This window comes from Lissotriton helveticus, chromosome 7, assembly GCF_964261635.1.
Source record: "Lissotriton helveticus chromosome 7, aLisHel1.1, whole genome shotgun sequence".
Classification (NCBI taxonomy): Eukaryota; Metazoa; Chordata; class Amphibia; order Caudata; family Salamandridae; genus Lissotriton; species Lissotriton helveticus.
Window position 1 is genome coordinate 1,077,300,068 of NC_136068.1, and position 26,035 is coordinate 1,077,326,102.

At 46.9% G+C, this 26,035-nt stretch overlaps 1 protein-coding gene across 2 annotated transcripts in view; it reads left to right on the forward strand.

Annotated features, from left to right (window-relative positions):
- The window catches only part of RNF213 (ring finger protein 213), a 2,973,532-nt gene that overhangs the window by 596,785 nt on the left and 2,350,712 nt on the right, over positions 1-26,035 (forward strand). The window lies entirely within an intron of this gene.

Below are 26,035 nucleotides of genomic sequence, written 5' to 3' on the forward strand. Positions count from 1 at the left end.
GGTTTACAAGAGGACTATCACCTTCCTTATAAAATGCAAGGATGTGGGTAACAACCCTTCTCCTCCTCCTATTACACATCCTTCACCCATTGACCCAAATTTACTAATTACACCCACAAATTCCCAAAGCCACAGTCACGTGATCCACAAGATGAAGGGGCTGGGGATGAAGATAGACCACAGGACATTGTTAAAGATCCCTAGGAGGATAATTCATATCCCAACACGATAATGAACCGGATTTATACCCCTCCAGACCATCCTCCCCATATTACATAAGTTATATAGAGCTATTTAACAGGGCTGCTCTGTAAAATGGGGTAGAATAACACGAGGATCTTGAAGAAGATTTTCTATTCAAGACCTCGAGTTCCTCTCAAAGATCAACACAAACACAGCCTATGCTCAAGGGAATGCTTAAGCATGCAGATGATATTTTTAAAGTCCCTGTGCGGGCAAGGATTGTCACACCCAGAATAGATAAATACAAGCCAGCGCCTACTGACCCCATCTACATCAAGGGTCATGTCCCATTAAACTCCTTGGTAGTCTCTAACGCTTGCAAAAGAGCATACTCACAAACCACAGAAGATGCCCCTCCTCCTGATAAGGAGTCTAAATTGATAGATGCCCCTGGCAAGAGGATAGCAGCGCAAGCAGCCAATCACTGGCGAATTACGAACACACAAGCTCTTCTAGCTTGCTATGACAGAGCTCATTATGATGAGCTAGAAAAATGTGTTCAGTTTTTACCTGATGAACATAAAACTAAAGCTAATGATCTCATTCAAGAGGGGAAATTAATTTTCAATACATCTATTAGGTGCACTTTGGACGCAGCTGACACCGCAGCTTGCGCAGTCAACACTAGCGCATTGCCACGCAGACACGCTTGGCTCAGAGTTTCTGGATTTAAACCCAAAGTCCAAGCCTGTACTCTAAATCAACCTTTTGATAAAGAGCACCTCTTCAGTCCCACAGTGGACACCTCCTTAGAAAAAACAAAGAAGGATATGGAGGTCGCTAAATCCATGGGGGCTTTGCATCTCCCTTCCTATCGGGGCTCCTTTCATCGCTCCTTTTATAGGGGGGGGGGGGGCTCCAAGAACATATCAACAGAAAATCCCTCCTCATATTACAAAGGCAATAATCTATCGCCCTCATCAAGAGGGTACCCTTAAAGGAGGAATTAGAGGGAATAATGGCAGAGGAAGAGGTAGAGGCAACTCAACACACACAACTTCCCCTGCAAACAACAAACAATGACTTCCTTCCTCTACCCCCCAATCATTCCACTCCTGTCGGGGGACGTTGTAGGAGAGTAGGGTCTGCAATCCTATGATCACCCAGATTTTTGCTTTTTGCTTTACTGGTTTACGACTTTCCTGGCTGTGGGCCTGCTAATCAGACCCACAGCCTAGCTGTTCTCTCTACTCCAAATTGTACCCAGGTACTGAATTGGCACTGGGCCCTCTCTAAGTCCCTGTGCCCAGGGCTGAGGTGCACCCAGAAGTCTCCCAGGGGCTGCAGCATGTATTATGCCACCCCTGGGCTGACTGACTAAACAGACACAACTGGCTGCTTGACAGCTGGGGCAAAGTGGTGTACTCACCCTTTGCTTTAGATATAGTATTCCTATGTCTAACCCCAAAGTGGACACATATATTCCTATCAGTCACTCCTATGGCAGGCCTTAACAATCCTGAAGGCAGAGTGCTTGGAATAATGTGAGATGGTGCTCTGGCATGAGCTGAGCCCGTTTGCAGCTTGCGGAACCAAGTCCTAATAGCTGTTCCATGATAACGCGTACCATATACTCTTAAGTGCATTATAATCCTCGCGGTTATATGCCAACTCTGGCATCGCTTTATCAAAACATGTCGAGTAAGGTGTCATACGAATTGGAATACTAACTCCTCGCCAATTCTGGCGACGGGGTTAGCCTTCCACCCTTCTAGAGGGACACGACATGTTGGTAACCTGTAACCCCGGTTAAAGTCAGACATAGCCTCAGCTCCACAAGATGGATGCTGCCACCGAGACACAAGTCTGCCCTCCTGTTGCTGGGAGTCCTCCCAGCGCAGGAGGCAAGGACAAAGGGTTTCCTGTCAGGGGCGGTGCCAGCACCGTCCCAGACAGGATTTTGTGTATCCTAGGTAGGCAGGGCTTTAGAGGAAGGTGACTGCAAGTGGCACGCCGGTGCTCACTATGCATAGGCCGGCTTGAACCAGTTCCAGGGGCACACCAGCCCCTGAGCTGGGGAAAAGCCCGCCAAAGGAGAGGGGTGTAACCACCCCCCTCCTAGTCCCACCCATAGGGCAGGACTTAGTCACGTGCCAGCCCCCTTTTGCAGGATAAAGGTAGGAGCAGGCCCCCTTCCAAATTAGATCATCTTTGAATCCTGAAACTACTTTCTACGAAAGGAACTCTCGACTTCTTCTCAAGATTTCTCCCTTGTGACTAAGGAGTAGTCACCCTGCAGCAGCAGGCACCATCCAAGCATCGCGGTCTGCTGTAAGTCTCTCCTCCGGATCAAGACTGCCCAGCTCGACGAGAACCGGCTTCCCTGGCACCTCTGACCTCTACCTAAATCTTCAGCCCAGCTGAGACCCGTGGGTGTGACGAGACCTCGAGGGACCGGCCATCATCAAGACTGCACGACGCTTGTCTAGCACGACCACCGAGTGACCCTCGACTGAGTGCTTTGGGGTAAGAGAAGCCCCGACCCTGAGCAGCTCCAGCACCGAAGTTCAGCCCCCCTGCATCCACGAGATCTGCGTGGGGCCCTTCTGCTCTTTGCTGCTCACCGCGTTGTCCAGGTCACTTGCCCGTTGGCTAGTGGCCCTTTTACAACGCTTCACGACGACAAACACTGCTGGTCTGGTTGCTCCAGACTAGCCCTTGCTCCCCTCCAGCAGAGGAGCACCCTGGACCCTCCTGGTCCACTCCAGACTCCATTTTAAGTCCACCGCGTGGGCTTGCATTTGCCAAGACTTGTTGCCCCAATCCTGGGTCCAGCGACGTCGACAGCAGACACCTTCGTGGGACAGCTCGCACCTCCATCCTGGTCGCCGACAACGCCTCCTGGTCCAAGAGACTGCAGAGCCCAGCAGCGCCCACTCACCTGGTCGAGGTGACTTCGTCCGGTGCCATCCTGGTGCCCACCTAAATCACTGGCTAGTGATTCAGAACTTGGTCCCCTCTGCTTACAGGTCTTCTTCTTCCCTGATCCAGGCTTGGATCACCACGAACTTCTTCACTGGCCGCCTGCCAGCAACTTCTTTCTTCAGGCTCCTGGTTCGTCAACGAGAGTTTCCGACGCAACTTGAACCCTATGCAGCCGCAGCCCCTGGGCTAGGTAAACCGAGTGCTCCGGTGCTCCAGCGTAGTCCAACACTCTAAGTGTCCGGATCCACTTTCGTTTTTGACCTACCTAGTCGGGTTCGCCCGAGAACAGTAACTTTGTCTTTACTAGCCTCCATAGACTTTTTCCCGCCTTACGCGTGAGAGTTCCCACTCTGCACACGACGTCCCTAGGCCTCCTGCTTGCAATCTAAAGGTTCAGTAGTCCAGTCCTAGCGATTCTAAAGCCTATGAGAATAGTACTTACCTGCTAGTAATTTCGCATTCCACTTCTTGTGTATATGGTTTTTCGTGCCCCTCGGGCATTTGTGTAAATTGTGCGACTTTAAGTATTTTCATAAGAGTCTTGTTGTGTGCTTAGCTCCCTGTCTCATAAAGAGCCAGGGTAGTCTTGTTAGAAATAAATATACGTTTATTTTCATAACAACTTGTGTGGTGTCCTTTCACTTGGTGTTCAAGGGGTATATGTGATGGTAAAACAGCTGGCTTAACATGCCCTCTAGAGTCTTAGCCTTAGACTGCTCGTATCCATGCTACTAGGATAGCTGGTCTATAAGGTTGACTTACAACCAATCATCAATAAGGGTTGTCTGGACTGATACATAGTGATCACTAGAATAGTGAGCACTGCATATCAGGCCAACTTCTCACATTGGTGGCAGCGGTGGGATTTGAGCTTGCTGTTGTTTTACCACACGTATCCTAAGAATATCATTTGAAAGATCACATAAGTACCAAGGTACATATAACTTAGCTTAGAATACTCTGAGTTCTACTGAACCAGCTGTTGTAGCTCTTAGGGCCTAGCACACCCTAAACTACAACTCTAGCAAGGGATCAGTAGGTAAACATATAGTGTAGGTAAGTGCACCACTTACACCTCACTAGAAAAGCATGTCTACCCATGGAGAGTCTTCAGAGACTCCCCTTGTGGTTATTGACCCTCCACAGGTCATCTCTAGATATGCAGCTCTCAGTTTTCAGGAGATGAGACAAGTGTGTACCTCCAGGAAACTGAAACAGGGGTCTAACCCCACCATTCCCTTTCTGGTAGGTCTCTTAGAGACTTATGATGCTAGGAAAGCATCCCAGGGAGATGGGAATATGCCAGCCTTAGAGGGACACCTTGGTGATCCAGACCTCCTTGACACTGACAAAGTAGTTGAGGAGGAGGAAGAAGAGGAGCTCTCTGGGGATGAGGCAGACAGGCCTGAACTAGTCAGCAGACTTACTAGGGCCAACTTAGACCTGCTTGGGAAAGGAGCTGGGGGCCCCCCAGTACGGTTTGGTGTCACTACAACGCGGTTTTTTACAACGCATTCCGTTACATCGGAATTTTTACAACGCATGATCCATTACATCGGATGCCATTACAACGCATGGCATTACATAGCAGATGCTATTACAACGCATGGCATTACATCGTAAGTATAGGTAAGTATATCTTTTTAAAAAAAATGTAATTAAGTTAATTTAATTAATTTAATTTAATTAATTTAATTAAAATACATTTTAAAATAGTAATTAATTTAATTTAATAAATTTAAATTTATTTATTTAATTTAATTTTAATAAAAATTGTAATTAATTTTAATTAATTAATATAATGAAATTAATTTAATTTAAATATTTTTAAAAATTATAATTAAAATAAATTAATTAAAATATTTAATTTAATTTAATTAATTTAATTAAAAAATGTAATTAATATAATATAATTAATTTAATTTAATATTCTTATTTATTTATTTATAAATGGTAAATATAATTTAATTAGCCCTAAGCACAAACCCAACCCTGAACCCTAAAACACCCCTGTACCCCAAAACCCAAACCCTACCCTGAACCCTAAAAACACCCCTGTACCCCAAAACCCAAACCCTGCCCTGAAACCTAAAAACACCCCTGTACCCCAAAACCCAAACCCTGCCCTGAAACCTAAAAACACCCCTGTACCCCAAAACCCAAACCCTACCCTGAAACCTAAAAACACCCCTGTACCCCAAAACCCAAACCCTACCCTGAAACCTAAAAACACCCCTGTACCCCAAAACCCAAACCCTACCCTGAAACCTAAAAACACCCCTGTACACCTGTACTTATTTTAAAAATTACTTTAATATAATAAATAATAAATTAATAATATTAAAAAACATAAATAAATATATTTAATCATAATTAATATTAATAAAATTAAAAAAAATTAAATACTTACCTATACTTACGATGTAATGCCATGCGTTGTAATAGCATCTGCTATGTAATGCCATGCGTTGTAATGGCATCCGATGTAATGGATCCTGCGTTGTAAAAGTTCCGTTGTAAAAGCCTCCCGTTGTAAAAGTTGCGATGTAACGGTGCATCACCCCCAGTACTGACCCTAATCAGGCCTAACATTGGAGTTAGGAGAGATAGATCTCCTTCTAGGGACTCCAATAGATCTCTGCACTCTAATGCCTCTTCTCAGAGGAGAAGGAACTCTCCCCAGAGGAGATTGACTTCCCCTCAGAGAATAGAGCATGAAGCCAGAATGAGACAGGCTACTCTGAGGATTGAAAGGGAAGAACTTGGCCTGGCCAAAGAAAAGCTTGCCTTTGCTAGAGAGCAGCAGATGAGTGGAATAGTTCCCACTGGTGGCAGCAATCTCCCAAGAGATAAAGAGAAGGGTTTAGATACTAAACACCTGACAAAGATAGTGCCCCCCTTTAAACAAGGGGATGACATCCAGAAATGGATGGCTGCTTTGGAGAGGGCCTGCACTGTGCAGTGCATTCCCCAGAGTCAGTGGGCAGCTATACTGTGGCTCTCCTTTGATGGCAAAGGTAGAGATAAGCTCCTCACTACTAGAGTTGAGGATGCTAACAATTACCAGGTCCTGAAAAATACACTGGTTGATGGGTTTGGCTTAACCACTGAGCAGTACAGGTTGCTGTTCAGAGACACCCAGAAAACTCAGTCTCAGGACTGGTCTGACTTTGTGGATTGTGCCACTAAGGCTTTGGAGGGCTGGTTGCTGGGTAGCAAGGTTACTGATTACACAGGATTGTATAATCTTATGATGAGAGAACAGATTTTAAATAACTGTCAGAACCAGTTGTTGCACCAGCACCTTGTTGATTCAGATCTGACCTCTCCCCAAGAATTGGGAAAGAAGGCAGACAAATGGGTCAGAACAAGGATCAAGCAGAACCAGACTCAGAACCAGGGTGGTCAGAAGAAAGCAGACCAAAAGGGTAGTAACAAGAGTGAACAAAATGACCAGAAGTCTTCAACAGGTCCCCAACAAACCAAAGAGGGTGGGGGTCAGGCTTCACAGCAGGAAAAGAAGACTCCAGAAGGCCAGTCAAAAAGGTGGTGCCAGTACTGTAAAAGTAAGTCTCACTGGTTTAGTGAGTGCACCAAAAGAGGAGGGCAAACTCCTACCACTACAGCCCCTAAGGCAACTGCACCCCCTAGTACAGTCAGTAGTGGTAGTGCACCTCCCAAGGCATTAGTTGGGTTAACCTTGGGAACTGAGGGGTCTGACAACTTAGTTGGCACACTCACTCAGGCTGTCCTTGTCTGTACAGGGGATGTGGATATATCCCCTGACACAAGTCCCAATACTTTGGGCAAATACAGGCAGACACCTTTGATACATGGAAAAATGGCTCAGGCCTACAGGGACACTTGTGCCAGTGTCACAATGGTGACACCTAACTTTGTGGACCCTGGACAGATCATGCTAGGTACAGATTACCTAGTGACCAATGCTAGCAATGTCACTACCAACCATAGTATGGCAATTGTTAGTTTCTCCTGGGGAGGGGTAAGTGGCCAAAAGAAAGTTGTGGTTAGTTCAGACCTCCCAGTTGATTGTTTGTTGGGCAATGATTTGGAAACATCCCTATGGTCAGAAGTGGAGCAGAGGACTCACATGGAAATGTTAGGCTTGCCAGCACATGTCCTTGCTGTGACTAGGTCACAGGCCAAAAGAGGCCCCACCGAACAGGTGCTGGATCCTGGAACAATGGACCAGACACCTTCCAAGAAGAGGAGCAGTAGGGTTAAGGCACTGCCTTCCCCCTTGCCCCAGGTTGAGGATCAAGCCTCTGAGGAAGCTGATCTCAAGGAACTGAGGGAAACTGAGCCTAAAGAGCTTGAACCTGATCAGGTTGAGTTTCTGGGCTCAGGTGGACCCTCCAGGGAAGACCTGGGGAAGGCACGGTTAGACTGCCCCTCCCTTGAACCCCTCAGACAGCAGGCTGCTGCTGAGGCTGCAGGGAATGCCACAGGTACCCACAAGGTATACTGGGATGATGGACTCCTGTACACTGAGTCAAGAGACCCCAAGCCTGGTATGACGAGGAGGCTGGTTATCCCCTTGTCTCAGAGAGGTTTCCTTCTTACCTTGGCCCATGAAATGCCCCTTGCAGGTCACTTAGGCCAGACCAAGACGTGGGACAGGCTTGTCTCACACTTTCACTGGCCTCACATGAATGAAGATACCAAGGAGTTTTGTCGCTCCTGTGACACCTGCCAAGCCAGTAGCAAATCAGGTGGTCAAACAAAGGCCCCCCTCATACCACTACCTGTGTTGGGGGTACCCTTTGAGAGAGTGGGGATTGACATTGTTGGTCCAATGGAACCCCAGACAGCATCAGGGCACAAGTTTATACTGGTGGTGGTGGATCATGCCACCAGGTATCCTGAAGCTATACCACTTAGGACCACTACAGCACCTGTTGTGGCAAGAGCCCTAATTGGAGTGTTCTCCAGAGTGGGTTTCCCTAAGGAGGTTGTCTCTGACAGAGGTGCAAACTTCATGTCAGGATATCTGACTGCAATGTGGAAGGAATGTGGTGTCAACTACAAGTTCACCACACCCTATCACCCACAGTGCAATGGGCTTGTTGAAAGATTCAACAGGACCCTGAAAGGGATGATTCATGGATTACCTGAACCTCTTAGGAGGAGATGGGATATCCTGATCCCCTGCCTCTTGTTTGCTTACAGAGAGGTCCCACAGAAGGGGGTTGGCTACAGCCCTTTTGAGCTTCTGTTTGGGGATCCTGTAAGAGGACCCCTTTGTTTGGTAAAGGAAGGATGGGAGAGACCTCTCAAAAAGCCTGGAACAAACATTGTGGACTATGTACTTGGTCTCCGCTCCAGGATGGCTGAGTATATGGAAAAGGTCTAAAAACCTTGAGGCCAGCCAAGAACTCCAAAAAGCTTGGCATGACCAAAAGGCTGTCCTGACTGTGTACAAGCCTGAACAGAAGGTGTGGGTGCTGGAGCCAGTGGCCCCAGCAGCACTCAAAGAAAATTGGTCTGGGCCCCACACAATCATTGAGCAAAAGGGAGAGGTCACCTACCTGGTGGACCTTGGAACTCCCAGGAGCCCCCTCAGGGTGCACCATGTAAACAGGCTCAAGGCATATGTCAACAGGAAGGACATGGGCTTGCTCATGGCCACAGATGAGGGACAGGAGGAAGAGAGTGACCCTCTCCCAGACCTGCTCACTCAGAATCCTGATGATGGATCAGTAGATGGTGTTGTCTTTTGTGGCAGCCTCTCTGAACATCAGCAACAGGATTGTAGACAAGTTCTGCAATCCTTCAGACATATGTTCTCTCTGACACCCAGCCAAACTGATTGGTGTACCCATGAAGTTGACACTGGAGACAGTCTGCCTGTCAAGAGTAAAATCTACAGACAGCCTGATCATGTCCGAGACTGCATCAAGACAGAGGTGCAGAAAATGTTGGAGCTGGGAGTCATTGAGCCCTCAGATAGCCCTTGGGCTATCCCAGTAGTTCTAGTGCCAAAGCCTCACACCCAGGGTGGTAAGTAAGAGATGAGGTTTTGCGTAGACTACAGAGGTCTCAATGCAGTCACTAAGACTGATGCCCACCCAATACCAAGAGCAGATGAACTTATTGATAGATTGGCTTCTGCCAACTACTTAAGTACATTTGACCTGACAGCTGGGTATTGGCAAATCAGGTTAGCTGAGGAGGCCAAACCCAAGACAGCATTTTCTACCCCTGGTGGGCATTATCAGTTTGTGGTAATGCCCTTTGGTTTGAAAAATGCACCTGCCACCTTCCAAAGGTTGGTGAATCAAGTCCTCACTGGGTTGGATGACTTCTGTGCAGCTTATCTTGACGATATTGCTGTCTTTAGCTCCACCTGGGAGGATCACCTGGTCCACCTGGGAGGATCACCTGGTCCACCTGAGGAAAGTGTTAGAGGCACTCTAAAAGGCAGGCCTCACTATCAAGGCCACTAAGTGCCAGATAGGGCAGACACAGGTTGTATACCTGGGCCACCTTGTAGGTGGAGGCCAGGTTCAGCCATTGGAGAGTAAGATACAGGCCATCAAGGACTGGGCTCCTCCAATCACCCAGACTCAGGTTCGAGCTTTCTTGGGCCTGACTGGTTACTATAGGAAATTTGTCAGAAATTATGGGTCCATTGTGACCCCCCTTAATGACCTGACAAGTAAAAAGATGCCAAAGAAAGTTCAGTGGACAGCAAGCTGTCAAAAGGCATTCAATGACCTAAAGCAGGCCATGTGCACAGCACCTATCCTAAAGAGTCCAGACTACTCCAAGCCATTCATTGTCCAAACAGATGCTTCTGAGTTGGGTGTGGGAGCTGTTCTATCTCAACTGAATTTTGATGGTAACGACCAGCCCATTGCTTTTATTAGCAGAAGGCTGACCCCAGAGAGAAAAATTGGTCAGCTATTGAGAGGGAGGCCTTTGCTGTGGTTTGGGCCCTGAAGAAGTTGAGGTCCTACTTGTTTGGCACTCACTTCACAGTTCAGACCGACCACAAGCCCCTCTTATGGCTAAGTCAGATGAAGGGTGAAAACCCCAAACTACTTAGGTGGTCCATTTCCCTACAGGCGATGGATTTTACAGTGGAGCACAGACCTGGTACTGATCATGGCAATGCTGATGGGCTCTCCAGGCATTTCCACTTAGAGCAAGAAGACTCACCTGGTCTAGGTTAGTTTATTGTCCCAAAGTTTGGGGTGGGGGGGTCATGTAGGAGAGTAGGGTCTGCAATCCTATGATCACCCAGATTTTTGCTTTTTGCTTCACTGGTTTACGACTTTCCTGGCTGTGGGCCTGCTAATCAGACCCACAGCCTAGCTGTTCTCTCTACTCCAAATTGTACCCAGGTACTGAATTGGCACTGGGCCCTCTCTAAGTCCCTGTACCCAGGGCAGAGATGCACCCAGAAGTCTCCCAGGGGCTGCAGCATTTATTATGCCACCCCTGGGCTGACTGACTAAACAGACACAACTGGCTGCTTGACAGCTGGGGCAAAGTGGTGTACTCACCCTTTGCTTTAGATATAGTATTCCTATGTCTAACCCCAAAATGGACACATATATTCCTATCAGTCACTCCTATGGCAGGCCTTAACAATCCTGAAGGCAGAGTGCTTGGAATAATGTGAGATGGTGCTCTGGCATGAGCTGAGCCCGTTTGCAGCTTGCGGAACCAAGTCCTAATAGCTGTTCCATGATAACGCGTACCATATACTCTTAAGTGCATTATAATCCTCGCGGTTATATGCCAACTCTGGTATCGCTTTATCAAAACATGTGGAGTAAGGTATCATACGAATTGGAATACTAACCCCTCGCCAATTCTGGCGACGGGGTTAGCCTTCCACCCTTCTAGAGGGACACGACATGTTGGTAACCTGTAACCCCGGTTAAAGTCAGACATAGCCTCAGCTCCACAAGATGGATGCTGCCACCGAGACACAAGTCTGCCCTCCTGTTGCTGGGAGTCCTCCCAGCGCAGGAGGCAAGGACAAAGGGTTTCATGTCAGGGGCGGTGCCAGCACCGTCCCAGACAGGATTTTGTGTATCCTAGGTAGGCAGGGCTTTAGAGGAAGGTGACTGCAAGTGGCACCCCGGTGCTCACTATGCATAGGCCGGCTTGAACCAGTTCCAGGGGCACACCAGCCCCTGAGCTGGGGAAAAGCCCGCCAAAGGAGAGGGGTGTAACCACCCCCCTCCTAGTCCCACCCATAGGGCAGGACTTAGTCGCGTGCCAGCCCCCTTTTGCAGGATAAAGGTAGGAGCAGGCCCCCTTCCAAATTAGATCATCTTTGAATCCTGAAACTACTTTCTACGAAAGGAACTCTCGACTTCTTCTCAAGATTTCTCCCTTGTGACTAAGGAGTAGTCACCCTGCAGCAGCAGGCACCATCCAAGCATCGCGGTCTGCTGTAAGTCTCTCCTCCGGATCAAGACTGCCCAGCTCGACGAGAACCGGCTTCCCTGGCACCTCTGACCTCTACCTACATCTTCAGCCCAGCTGAGACCCGTGGGTGTGACGAGACCTCGAGGGACCGGCCATCATCAAGACTGCACGACGCTTGTCCTGCACGACCACCGAGTGACCCTCGACTGAGTGCTTTGGGGTAAGAGAAGCCCTTACCCTGAGCAGCTCCAGCACCGAAGTTCAGCCCCCCTGCATCCACGAGATCTGCGTGGGGCCCTTCTGCTCTTTGCTGCTCACCGCGTTGTCCAGGTCACTTGCCCGTTGGCTAGTGGCCCTTTTACGACGCTTCACGACGACAAACACCGCTGGTCTGGTTGCTCCAGATTAGCCCTTGCTCCCCTCCAACCGAGGAGCACCCTGGACCCTCCTGGTCCACTCCAGACTTCATTTTAAGTCCACCGCGTGGGCTTGCATTTGCCAAGACTTGTTGCCCCAATCCTGGGTCCAGCGACGTCGACAGCAGACACCTTCGTGGGACAGCTCGCACCTCCATCCTGGTCGCCGACAACGCCTCCTGGTCCGAGAGACTGCAGAGCCCAGCAGGGCCCACTCACCTGGTCGAGGTGACTTCGTCCGGTGCCATCCTGGTGCCCACCTAAATCACTGGCTACTGATTCAGAACTTGGTCCCCTCTGCTTACAGGTGGTCTTCTTCCCTGATCCAGGCTTGGATCACCACGAACTTCTTCACTGGCCGCCTGCCAGCAACTTCTTTCTTCAGGCTCCTGGTTCGTCAACGAGAGTTTCCGACGCCACTTGAACCCTATGCAGCCGCAGCCCCTGGGCTAGGTAAACCGAGTACTCCGGTGCTCCAGCGTAGTCCAACACTCTAAGTGTCCGGATCCACTTTCGTTTTTGACCTACCTAGTCGGGTTCGCCCGAGAACAGTAACTTTGTCTTTACTAGCCTCCATAGACTTTTTCCCGCCTTACGCGTGAGAGTTCCCACTCTGCACACGACGTCCCTAGGCCTCCTGCTTGCAATCTAAAGGTTCAGTAGTCCAGTCCTAGCGATTCTAAAGCCTATGAGAATAGTACTTACCTGCTAGTAATTTCGCATTCCACTTCTTGTGTATATGGTTTTTCGTGCCCCTCGGGCATTTGTGTAAATTGTGCGACTTTAAGTATTTTCGTAAGAGTTTTGTTGTGTGCCTAGCTCCCTGTCTCATAAAGAGCCAGGGTAGTCTTGTTAGAAATAAATATACGTTTATTTTCATAACAACTTGTGTGGTGTCCTTTCACTTGGTGTTCAAGGGGTATATGTGATGGTAAAACAGCTGGCTTAACACGCCCTCTAGAGTCTTAACCTTAGACTGCTCGTATCCATGCTACTAGGATAGCTGGTCTATAAGGTTGACTTACAACCAATCATCAATAAGGGTTGTCTGGACTGATACATAGTGATCACTAGAATAGTGAGCACTGCATATCAGGCCAACTTCTCACAGACGTCTCTCCCAATTTCTACCCATCTGGAATACAATCACCTCAGACAGATGGGTTCTTCAGATTACCCAATCAGACCCTCCAGCTTATCGCGATTTCGCGATTCACGAAAAAATCGCGAAATTAGCTCACGAGCGCGATGGCCGCGATATCAACAACTATTGCCGCGATATTTACAGAAAAAGGGTCGGCAAAACAAACAATGCTGTTTCATTGGTTGTGGGCGCACACGTCATTACGTGCCGCCGTCCAGCCGTCCAATACCTGCTTCCTTCTGGTATTGTACACGCGCGAAGTAAGCATTTGGTTTGGAATTACTCAAATCTAGCTTGCAATTCTGAACTGGTAGACAAGAAAGGAGTGATATTATCTAAGCGCTGCTTGTTCACATGGTATGTAACTCATAATCTGCAAACAGGAATCGAGACAGGCTCACAGGCTTCTGTTAAAATTAAAATATGCTGGGTCACTGCAAGTACTGCTATCAAACACAGTGTTGTTTTTGAAGGAGCAGACATAAGCAGCGCCGTGTTAAGAAAACATTCGCTCGGCAAAAACAGAAGGGACTGCATGGTTTAATTACTATTACAATAGGGACCCCTGGTGGAAAAGAAATGGTTACCTTTTATCGGTTAAATTCAGAAGAGAGCGCGATGAATAGTTGGAGCTAGCTCAGCAGCAGAGTCCTCGCCTTTCATGCATGAGGCTGAGACAAGTTTGAATATGCAAGACGGCCAAGCATGTCAGTCTGACCCTGGTGTCTCCTGTGCATTACACACTTGCTAGATCATTTAATGGATCAAGTGCTCGATTTCTGAATTGTGGTTCCACCGGACCTTTTACATGTTCTGTTTACTTGCTGTATGGCATAAGTCCTAAAAAATAGAAGTGGGGTACCAACCCAGTTGGGCAGTATGCATGTGACATGACGTGTGGCATCATACAGTCCATGACTTCAAAGGAAGTGATATCACAAATGACATCAGATCTTCAGACCTCACACGTTTTGAGCAGGTCTATCAAAAGTACATTTAAGCGCACTAGGAGATTTTGTGTTGGGTTTGTGCCAAATAAGTGACGCAAACTTGACACAAAATCTAGGCCTCAGCTTATACATTATTTTTTTTATAAACTCAGCAAAAATTACATTGGCAACAAGGAGAAATGTAGTAGTAAATCTGTTCTGTTCAATTGGTTGCAAATGTCTTGATTTTAAATTATCTGTTGGGGTTAACCCACCTGCTGCAGAGGTCTTTGTGTGCCCAGTAGATCCCAGGGAATAATAATAATGAAAAAACTCTGGGCGTTAACACATTTGGTGGAGAGATCTTTTGTTTTGTCTAACTGCTGAATAATGCTCCTGCTATTGCGAGATAGCGTTTTGTCATGATAAAATAGGGCAGAGGATTATTATGCCTTCTGCAAGGTATGTGAATCAGGTTTCCAAGGCACTAGGATAGTGTCCTTCCATTTCTGGTACTTGGCTTCCGTTTCAAGATATTCTTAGAGTTTCTAATTGCTCAAATGGGGGTAATTTCTGATATTAATCTGTTTCCCTAGACTTCATTGCTTGATTTTGTTCAGGAGAAAGTGTCGCTCATAGTCGTTGAATGTCACTCGTAATTACACTGAATTTATGAAAATGTCACATATAAGCAATCTGAACTGCTGGGGATATTTTAAGGCCCCTTTTAGTCCATTGGGTTTCAGAAAAGAGGATAGTTTTTAATGAATTTTCTTGCCTTTGCCCACTCACAAAGTGTCACTCATATTGCCACACTTAATTTGCTACATTACTTTCTAGAAAAGCGTTCTAGCAGCAAAGCAGGACTTTCTGTATGGGTAATATTGGTATTGTCAATATATTTTCAATGTTAAAAAGGGTGATAGAAATTACTGTTTTTTAAAATGGATGGGTCCAGGAGGTAGCGGTGCCCCGGCAGGGGTGCATACATAGGTGCTAGAACACCACAGGGAAAAATAGGGCCCCCTCTCATGAGATTGGAGCTGTGCTTCTGTAGAGCTGCAAACACTTTAAACATGCCTGTTTCACAGTGGACTACCTTGCTAAATCAGTTTACATTGATTTAAGGCTGAAAGGGAATGATTACGAGTAAAATAAATTGCCGCAATAATGCCGCTAAATTTCCACTTTTGTGCCGCTAAATTTCCATTTTTGTGCCGCTAAATTTGGAAATCTATGCCGCAATATCCTGGGGGGTATGCCCAATATAGTTATTGCCTGGAACTTGCCGAAACTCCCCCAAACATTCACACAATGTCACAAGAACATTTTAACCGTCTCAAACAAGACGTTCTCTCTCTATTAGAAAAAGGGGCTATAGAACCAGTCCCATTACAATATCATGGGGCCGGTGTATACTCCCAATCCTTTTCAATTCCCCAAAAGACTGCTCTCTCAGGCCTAAACTAGACCTCCGAGATCTGAATATATACATCGAATCAGATCTTTTTCACATGGTGACACTCCACCAAGTGCTCTCGCTCCTTCAGCAAGGCGACTTTCTGTCCACTTTAGATTTAAAGGACGCCTACTTCCACATTCCAATACACCCCGCTCATCACAAATTCCTCAGGTTTGTGGTAGTGGGACAACATTACCAATTCAAAGTGCTCCCATTCGGAGTCACTACTGCTCCCGGAGTTTTCACCAAAGGCCTGACAGTAGTTGCAGCTACATACATACACATCTTCCCATACTTAGATGGCTGGCTCACAAGCAGACTGTCTAAAACACACTTACAAAACAGTGCAGCTGCTCCACCATCTTGGATTCACAATAAATCCAAGTCCCATCTCCAACATGCAAACTTTCTTTGGAGCCACTCTCCATATACAAAGGGCTCTGGCCTGTCCCAAACCTGCCAGAATCCACAACATTCAGACTCTAGTTTCCCAGGTCCAGCCTCAACACTCATTGCCAGCTCGGATGTTATTGCAGTTACTGGGAATTATGGCATCTTAATAGTCTCATATGCACGACTTCAAATGCGTCCCCTTCAGAAATGCTTAGCACGTCAGTGGAATCCGTCTCTGGGTCAATCAATATCAATCAATATCAGCCAACTTTATTCGGTTTCAACATATAAAACCATTAAAGTTATAAAAACGTTATAATATCCATAAAAGTAATAAAACAATTGATCACAAACAAGTTACAATCCACAATAGTACACATTGATTCAAAGCCAAAAATACAAGACTAAGTGCATGACCCCTTTACCCTCAGAAAATTCTTTTTTGAACAATTAAAAGAATGAATCCCAGAACCTTCTCTGGAATGTTTGTTATGAGTGTAAAAATGGACCCAGGCCATTGCTAACATTTAATCAAGGCAAGCCCTGGCATGGCCTTCACAGCAGATACCAGGTAGCTGAGAACAAAGTAAATACATGCAACATTTGTAAGTAAATAAGGGCTGGGGAGCCTGAGTAAAATTCCTCCTCTTCTGGACAATAAAAGTTTTTTTGTGGAACTTCATAAAATTTACAAAATAGTATAAAATGTAGCAGAACCTGTGGAGACTCGCCGTCGCAGCCACAGGGTGCGAACAACTGTCCTCTTCTGCAACCCCTTGGTATAGCCAACTAAAAATGAAAGAGGTCAATGCGAAACCTGGTTAATAGGAACCGTTTGTAAATACTTAAAGACCCCAAGAGAGAAGGCTCAGCTGATGCGGTTGTTTTCAGCATTATTAATTTACGGACGGTAGGTTTCCCCAACTCCAGCTCTCCCCTCTCAATCTTCCTTAAACTGCTAAAGGACAGCCTTATTAGTCTCTCGTCCTTTCTAGTTAGACTCAAGGTTGTAGTACAAGTCCGCCCTACCCAACCTTTCAAAGCTGCTCTTGATATATCTGAGCCATGGTATGTGGGGGGCATGGTCCAGAGTCGTACACTCTTTTAAAATCAGTTGACTTAACGGGGCTCCCACACTCAACAAGGTTTTCATCCAAAAGATTAGGGAGCGGAGGGCCAATTTATCACTTGGGTAAGGTACCCCAATTCTTCATGTGCCACTATGTTGGACATGACCCAAGGAACGCCCAATAAGCGTTTCAAGAATGCGTCCTCCGCAGTTTGAAGATCTGTGGTAACATGCCCCCATATTTCACTGCCATAAGAAGCCAGTCTCAGTTATCGGATCTAGTGTTGGTGGACTGCCGCATTCATCGCTCTCTGCAGTGGTGGAATCCACAAACCCTTTCCAAAGAGTGGCCCTTCATCGACACTGTTGCACAGACAGTGTTACCAGCAGACGCATCGCTCACTGGTTTAGGAGCTTATCTCCAAACTCACACAATTTAGGGCATGTGTAAGCTGCAGCAAAAGCGTCTTCACATAAATCATCTAGAGCTTCTAGCAGTATTTCTAGCGCTCACAGGCTTGTAGGCAAAGCTGTCCTGATACGTACTGACAACATGAAAGCCATGTATTATATACAGAAACGGGGGAGGGGGGGGACATACTCTCTAACTGTTATAACTTGCACAGACCATCTGTAGGTGGGCCTACTTCACAAAATGTATCTCCTTGCAGAACACCTTCCGGGAGTAGACAATCAGATCGCAGACCTGCTCAGCAGACAGAGACAACAGATTTTTTTTTTTTTTTGTAAATATTTTTTTTATTGCAGCAAAGTAGGTGGTACAATCAAAGCATTTGCATCATTTCCTTTGTCGCCCATTATAACTATTAATCTCCAGTATACGTGCCACACAGCCGTTTAGCTCACACCCCGGAGGTCGAGCGGCGCAAAAGTAAATTAAACAGAGACAACAGATTTATGAGTGGGAACTCCACCCTCAAGTTCTCCTCCATTTCTTTCAGATGTGGGGCTTCCCAGAAATAGATCTGTTTGCCGCACACAAAAGCGCAAAATGCCCAAGCTTTGCCTTCAGATATCCACACCCTTTGTCCAAAGGTAATGCACTATGGATGAACTGGTCAGGGATATTAGCCTACACTTTACCACCTCACACTCATTCCACTAGTGGTTTGAAAGCTTAGACAAGTGTCCCTGACAGTAATCCTAGTAGCTCCCGCATGGGCCCGTCAACCTTGGTTTACCACCCTGTTGGAACTCTCAGTAGTTCCTCATAAAAAAAACTACATCTCACATCCAATCTCCTCACACAGAGCCATGGAGAAATAAGACACCCAGATCCCGGTCATCTCAACCTTGCAATCTAGCACCTGAAGTCATTGAATTTGGCTACCTAAGTCTTCCACCAGACTGCATGAACATTATTAAAGAGGCTAGACATCCTACTACAAGGGCTTGCTATGCAGCAAAGTGGAAGCGGTTTGTTATTCATTGTAAGAACAACCAGATCAACCCACTTGATGCTTCAATTCAAAACTTCATTTGCTATTTACTGCATTTACAACGTTCAAATTCAATGTACACTTCCATATGCTTACATCTTGCTGCAATAGCTACATACCTTCAAAATAGACATTTGTCTCTTTTCAGAGTGCCTGTTATTAGGGCATTTATGGAAGGACTCCAGAGTTATTTCCCCAAGACTTCCACCTGCCCTAGTATGAAATCCTAGTATTGTTCTCACCAGACTAATGGGTCCATCCTTTGAGCCATTGCATAAATGTGAATTGCAAATTCTCACCGGGAGAATTTCTTTCCTCATTGCTATTACATCACTGAGGAGAGTGGGTGAGCTTCAGGCACTAATCATAGAAGAACCATTTTTATAAGTACAGCAAAACAAAGTGGTTCTTCGGACTAATCCTAAATTCCTACCCAAAGTAATTTCTGCCTTCTCTATAAACCAATCTGTTGAGTTGCCTGTGATCTTCCCTCAACCAGATTCTGTGGCAGAACGTGCTCTACACACTTTAGACGTTAATAGAGCATTACTCTTTTACATAGAAAGGACAAAACCTTTCTGTAATACTAATCGACTATTTGTTGCTTTTGCTCCACCTCATAAAGGCAATCCCATTTCAAAATCCGGTATTGCGTGGTGGATAGTCAAATGTATTCAGACAGGCTATACAAAAGCAAAAAGAACCTTAACAATTCCCCCTAGAGCACATTCCGCTCGCAAAATAGGGGCTTCAAAGGCTTTCTTAGGAAACATCCCCATAGCGGATATCTGCAAGACTGTAACATGGTCTACACCTCACTCTAACACATCTACACAATAATGTTTTGTGAATGCTAGACAGCAAGCTAATGTAGGCCAGGCAGTTCTACGTAGACTTTTTCAAACCACTGCAACAGCTACAGGTTAGCCACCACTTTGGGAGATTACTGCTGTATAGTCTATGCAAAGCATGTGATCTACAGCTCAGATGCCCCAAACGGAAAAAGCTGTCTAACCAAAGCCAACTCCGGCACCTAAAACTGTCGACCCGAAACACGCTTCAGAACCAACCATTCCGGATCCGAAAAAATCTCCGATCCAAAGAAAACACTCGAATCGGCAAAAGCTGCCAGCCAGAAGTCTTCGGAACCGAAACCAAAGCCGGTTCCGAGAAAGGATTCTCCCATAGAAGAGCTTTTCCGCCAGATCCAAAGTAAAAGACACTTGTTATTTACCCAATAACTGGACATGTCATCGCTTTGCCTCCTAAGAGGAAACTGGAACCTCCTCCCACACCTCCAGTCCCTCTTAAAAACATGCTCAAACTTCTCCCATAAGGGAACCTTCACCAATTCCAGAAGTCCCAGACTTTGACATTTCCCCCACACACTCACCAATCATCCCAGACAACCCTGCACCAGCAGATGCGATGAGGATGATAATTCTGGAGGGATAGAAGATGAGCAACCCTTAGATAATCCAGATGATATTGGTGGCCCATCAGATGATCCTTGAGGACTACAATGACCCAGATGCCCCAGATCTACCCCAAGATGATGCATACCCTTCTAGGCCATCTCCTCCAGATAACACCATAGGGTTCACACAACTTATTCACAGAGCAGCAGCCTTTCATTGTGTTTATCTCCATACTGATCCAGTGGATGACGACTTCCTTATGGACACATTATTACCCTCTCATAAGACCACAACCATCTTACCAATGCTTAGAGGGGTTATAAAGCATGCACCAGACATATTTAAAGATCCCGTCAGGCCCAGGGTAATTAATCCCAGGTTGGAGAAAAAGTACAAAGCCGCTCCAACCGACCCAGCCTATATCAAGGGCCAACTACCATTAGACTCTTTAGTGGTCACCAACGCACGGAAAAGAGCTAACTCTCAATCCGGGGACGCTCCACCCCCTGATAAAGAGTGCAAACTCTTAGATGCTTCATGCAAACGTATGATATCTCAAGCAGCTAATGTCTGGATAATCACCAACACCCAAGCTCTCTTGGCAGGATATGATAGGGCTCACTACGATGAGCTTGAAACCCATATACAACATCTCCCAGACAAATACAAGACCAGGGCTACTGATTTGATACAGGAAGGAAGGGTCATTACTAACACTTCCATCTGTTGCGCTCTAGATGCTGCTGACACAGCATCAAGGGCAATAAATACTGGCATACTTTTACGCAGGCAAGCTTGGCTGCGAATTTCTGGTTTTCAAACCAGAAGTACAAACCAGTATTCTCAATCAACCTTTTGACCAGCAACATCTGTTTGGTCCCACAGTTGATACCTCTCTCTCTCGAAAATGAAAAAGGACATGGACACTGTAAAATCTATGGGAGCTTTACAAAATCAAACTCCCAGAGCGTCCTTTCGCCGCTCCTCCTACAGGGACACCTCAACAACATTTTTTACCAATACTGTCTCCTCTTCTTACAAAACTCCCACCCAATCCTTGCCCAATAGAAGTTATTACAGAGGAGGATACAGAGGCAACACAACTAAAGGTAGAGGCAGAAGTAACATCACCCGTACCGCCTCCACTCCCAAGCAGTGACTTCCCTCCCCTCCCCCCAGACCATTCCACTCCTGTTGGGGGAGATTACAACAGTCCCTACCTGTCTGGAACTCCATCACAACAGACAGGTGGGTGAGACAAATAGTTCAGTCAGGTTATTGCCTGGAGCTCACTTCCATTCCTCCAACAATACCACCCAGACAGTGTCCCATGTCACAAGAGCATCTCACACTCCTAAAAACAGGAGGTTGCCGTATTACTGCTCAAACATGCAATAGAACCAGTTCTACTACACCATTAAAGCACAGGGGTTTACTCTCTATATTTCCTTATTCCCTAAAAGGATGGCTCCCTCAGACCTATACTAGACCTGAGACCTCAAAACCTTTACATACAGTCAGACCACTTCCATATGGTCACATTACAGCAGGTCCTCCCTCTGTTGGAACAAGTCGATTTCCTTGCTACCCTAGATCTCAAGGACGCCTACTTTCACATTCCCATTCACCAAGCTCACAGAAAGTACCTTCGGTTTGTAGTGGACGGTCAGCATTACCAATTCAAAGTCCTCCCCTTCGGAGTTACTACAGCACCCCGAGTCTTCACAAACTGTCTCGCAATAGTATCAGCACACTTGAGGAGGGAAAACATCCATGTCTTCCCATATCTGGATGACTGGCTAATAAAAGCCAAGTCATACCAGCAGTGCATCCACCACACACCCAAGACCATTCACCTCTTACACAAACTCGGTTTCACTATAAACAAAACAAAGTCACATTTCCAACCATCCCGGTCTCAACAGTATCTAGGTGCCACAATAGATACCTCCATAGGACTTGCATTCCCCAATCCAGTAAGAATACAAAGCATGCAAGCTCTTATACAAAAATTTCAACCGCAACACTCACTACCAGCTCGAGTGTTCATGCAATTAATCTGCATGATGGCATCTTGCATTTTCGTAGTACCGCACGCAAGACTCCGGATGCGCCCCCTACAGGAGTGCTTAGCAAGCCAGTGGAACCAGGCTCAAGGTCAATTAACAGATCTGGTGGTGGTAGACGGCCGCACACATCACTCTCTGCAGCTAATTTAAATGTTCATCTCAGCACATACCTAAAAGACCACCATCTTCTTGATGGCTCTCAACATGGCTTCAGGAGACAACACAGTACGGAGACAGCCTTGAAGGCTGTCTTTAAAAACATCCGGACTCTGGTGGATGCAGGCAATATTACTCTTCTTGTGCTATTGGACCTCACGGCAACCTTTGATACTCTATATCTCCTTTCAGGCTGGTTGCTCGCCTTAGAGAGAGGTGTTGGGGGCACTGCTCTGGGTCTCTTTGCCTCCTATCTTAGTGAGCGGGCGGAGACGGTGAAGCTGGGCCAGTTCTATTCAGCCCCTAAACCTTTGATTTGTGGTGTTCCCAGGGCTCCTCCTTGAGCCCAACTCTTTATAATATCTATGTGGCTCCCCTTGCAAAAGTAGTGAGATCTTTTGGGCTCGAGGTATTGTCCTATGCGGACGACACCCAAATAATGGTTTCTATTTCACATCGTGTAATGGACTTGGTGTTTGTCCCTGTCCATTACCTCATGGGAAGAACTTAGGGGTCATTGTGGACAATTCTCTATCTCTTGACACTTTGTTGTTGTCCTGAAAGAGTCTTTGTATGGTAGATGACTCCTCCTCTGGAGTATAGTGCGCATGGGCATCGACTCCATCTTCCGATTATTTTTCGCCATTACGGGAAATTATGGAGTTGTGTGAGAACAGAAGCACAAGTTACTACTTGTGTAAAGATATATCTGTAAGAGACATTAGTTAGTGATAGATTCCTTACCTTAGAATATCCCCAGGCGTCCATCAGGATCCGGAAAGTCTTTTTCGTGGCAGTACCCCTGCGCGCTGACAGGTGGCGTCGCGCGGCTCCATGTCCGTCGCTGGCGTCAATAAAGCGCCAAGATGACGTCACGGAGATGACTTAGGCGCCACCTGTGCGTGCTGACCTCAGTTCTGCACACTCATTTCCGTGCCAGGAGTGCAGAACCATGACAGAAATCGACCACTGGTGCCACGAAAACTAGGGCCCTGAAAGGGATAATCTTAACCCTAGTAATCAGTTCGCAGAACGGGGAGGATGGGTGGGGCGGTAAGGAATTTCTGTAGTTGGGGATCTCTGTGTATAGTCCTAATCTAGTGAATAGTCCTGCCCATGTGCGTGGACCCCGGAGCAATCAAAAATAATCTCTTAAACTGTCAAAAAATGCAGAACTGCACAGACACTTAAGAGAGAATTTAAAGACCGATAATGCAGCCTATATCCACAGGCCACACTGTCCAGTACTTCAACTAGAAATTCCACCAAAACTCTACAAACAGCACAGCCTGTCCAGGTTTTTCCACACAGAAAAACATGCTTTTACCAGAAAAGCCCTCAGGAATGATAGAGAGGAAGGAGTGGACAGACAAGCCCCATAGTCTGCCATTATGTGGCTCAGAACAGGATACTGTGCCTTTAAGAGAACTTTCCAGAACTCTCACAGAATGCACAGCAGGTCCCATTTACTTTCAGTTCTTTTTTCCAGCTCCTGCGAGCAGGACCCTGGAGCATTGAGCTCTCCCTTTTCAAGGGTTTCTTTGGCGATTTTTCACTTTTTTCAAGTTATTTGAGTGCTTTTCTTGAAGTACTTTGGTGTTTCTTCCTTGTGTGTGTTTGGAGCACTTCAAATCAAATCAAATCAGCTTTATTCGGTCTTTTAAATTTAAAACCATAAAAGCAACAAAAAGAAATACATACATGTATATAGAATTCAACAGTTCATTACAATATTAAGAAAAAAACGGATATTTAAAGTAAACTAAAATCAACCTGGTACAAAAATAAAAACACATGATAGACAGAGTCCCCTATCACCAATTGTTATAGTTCGGTACTCTGGGGCCGGGGTAAAGATCAAACAAGTCCCAAATAGAAATGGGGCCATCTCCAATTTTGGGCTGGGAAAATCTTAAAAAGGGAACAATGTTCCTGTGTTTGAATTTGATTAGTATCAGGTCTCCCGGAATGTCTTTGGGCAACATCCCTAGCCATCCCACCCTCCTGACGCTCAGGATTCCGCCATCTAAGTCAGGTGGCAGCGGTCTATTGTTATTAAGCCAAAAGATGGCTTTATGCAGCAGATCCTGGCTTGTTTCATGTTTGCCCTGACTACGTTCAGGGACCCCGGAGAGAACAGTCACATAGGGGGCGGCTTCAGGGGGTAAGTTAATTCGATGTCTTCTTTCTTGAAGGAGCCTAGGAGCTTTACAAGGGAGATGAGTGGGCTTCAAAGTAGCATTCCGGTCACTAGGAGAGATGCTGAGAGAGGAATCAATTGTTCGTTCTTTACTATGTACAATGGACTTGGGATTCACAAGATTGGTAGAGGGCGTAGGACAAGAGGGAATAGCAGTATTTACAGTTGATGGTAGAATCCTTTGTACTATTTTTTTAACATCAGACAGCCTATCTCCCAGTTCCTTAATTTTTGAGAGCAGGGGTGATAAAGCCGTATTCAACAATCGCTCAAAATTGGCCAGTAGGGTCGATTGGAGAGGGGAAACAGTCATTTGATGTAGTCCCCGCCTTAAACGGCGTTGATACGCTTGGGTTGGCGGGGGAAAAAGACGAGCTACAGCACATACGGGCGGCATTTGATGAAATCACCTCATTGCTCCTTTTGCTGATTGGTTCCCGAGACGGTGTGTCAGCCTGGGGCAAGATTATTTCAGGGTCCTGGGGAGTACAGTCTATAAGGTCCATATCTCTGTACACTGTAGGGGGAGTAGAGATATCAGGGACATAGTTTGTGCCACACAAGGCATTCAAATCTTCCCAGATAGACATAGTAATTAAGCTAAGAGGGCCCCAACACGTCACTAGGCAAATCAAAAGATGATTGAAAAGGGTAAATTGTCTCTGTACCTCTTCCTTTGATGGAGCCAAGAGGGGTGGCCCGTCCCGTCCTCCTCCGGTCCTCTGAGGGCCACAGAGGGCCCGCCCTTTGCCCGGGCTTAGCCCGGCGCACTCCCGCGCGCTCCCGCGCTGCGGGGATTGTGGGCGGGTTAAAACACGCCTAGGCTGGGGGCGTGTCAATCAGCCAGGTGAGCGGGGACACAGGGAATCCTGGTGGTTGAAGTTTCCAAGCGCCTACTGACAGAGCGCTAGTGCGGCAGAATTCGGCAAAGTTCGTCGGTCTCCCTCAGCCCCTGGAAGTCCCGTGGCAGCAAGGATAGTAGGTGAGGGCTTTCAAAAGGTACCCACAAATGTTCAGCACCCGCCCCAAGCGGCGCTGCGGCACCCGCGATAGCGGGTGCGGCGAGCAGTTTTTGTGCGCCTAGGCTGGGGGCGTGTCAATCAGCCAGGTGAGTGGGGACACAGGGAATCCTGGTGGTTGAAGTTTCCAAGCACCTACTGACAGAGCGCTAGTGCGGCAGAATTCGGCAAAGTTCGTCGGTCTCCCTCAGCCCCTGGAAGTCCCGTGGCAGCAAGGATAGTAGGTGAGGGCTTTCAAAAGGTACCCACAAATGTTCAGCACCCGCCCCAAGCGGCGCTGCGGCACCCGCGATGGCGGGTGCGGCGAGCAGTTTTTGTGCGCCTAGGCTGGGGGCGTGTCAATCAGCCAGGTGAGCGGGGACACAGGGAATCCTGGTGGTTGAAGTTTCCAAGCGCCTACTGACAGAGCGATAGTGCGGCAGAATTCGGCAAAGTTCGTCGGTCTCCCTCAGCCCCTGGAAGTCCCGTGGCAGCAAGGATAGTAGGTGAGGGCTTTCAAAAGGTACCCACAAATGTTCAGCACCCGCCCCAAGCGGCGCTGGAGCACTTTTTCTTTGTCGATATGCCTGCATTATTCGACAAATGCCCAGAGTGCTCGAGGAAGAAGGCCACGTCGGACCCACACGAGGTGTGCATCATCTGCCTTCCCTCATCCCATGTCCCAGAGGAGTGTGACATTTGCCAGGGCTTCTCTAGCAGGACCCTGAGAGACAGGATGAAGATCAG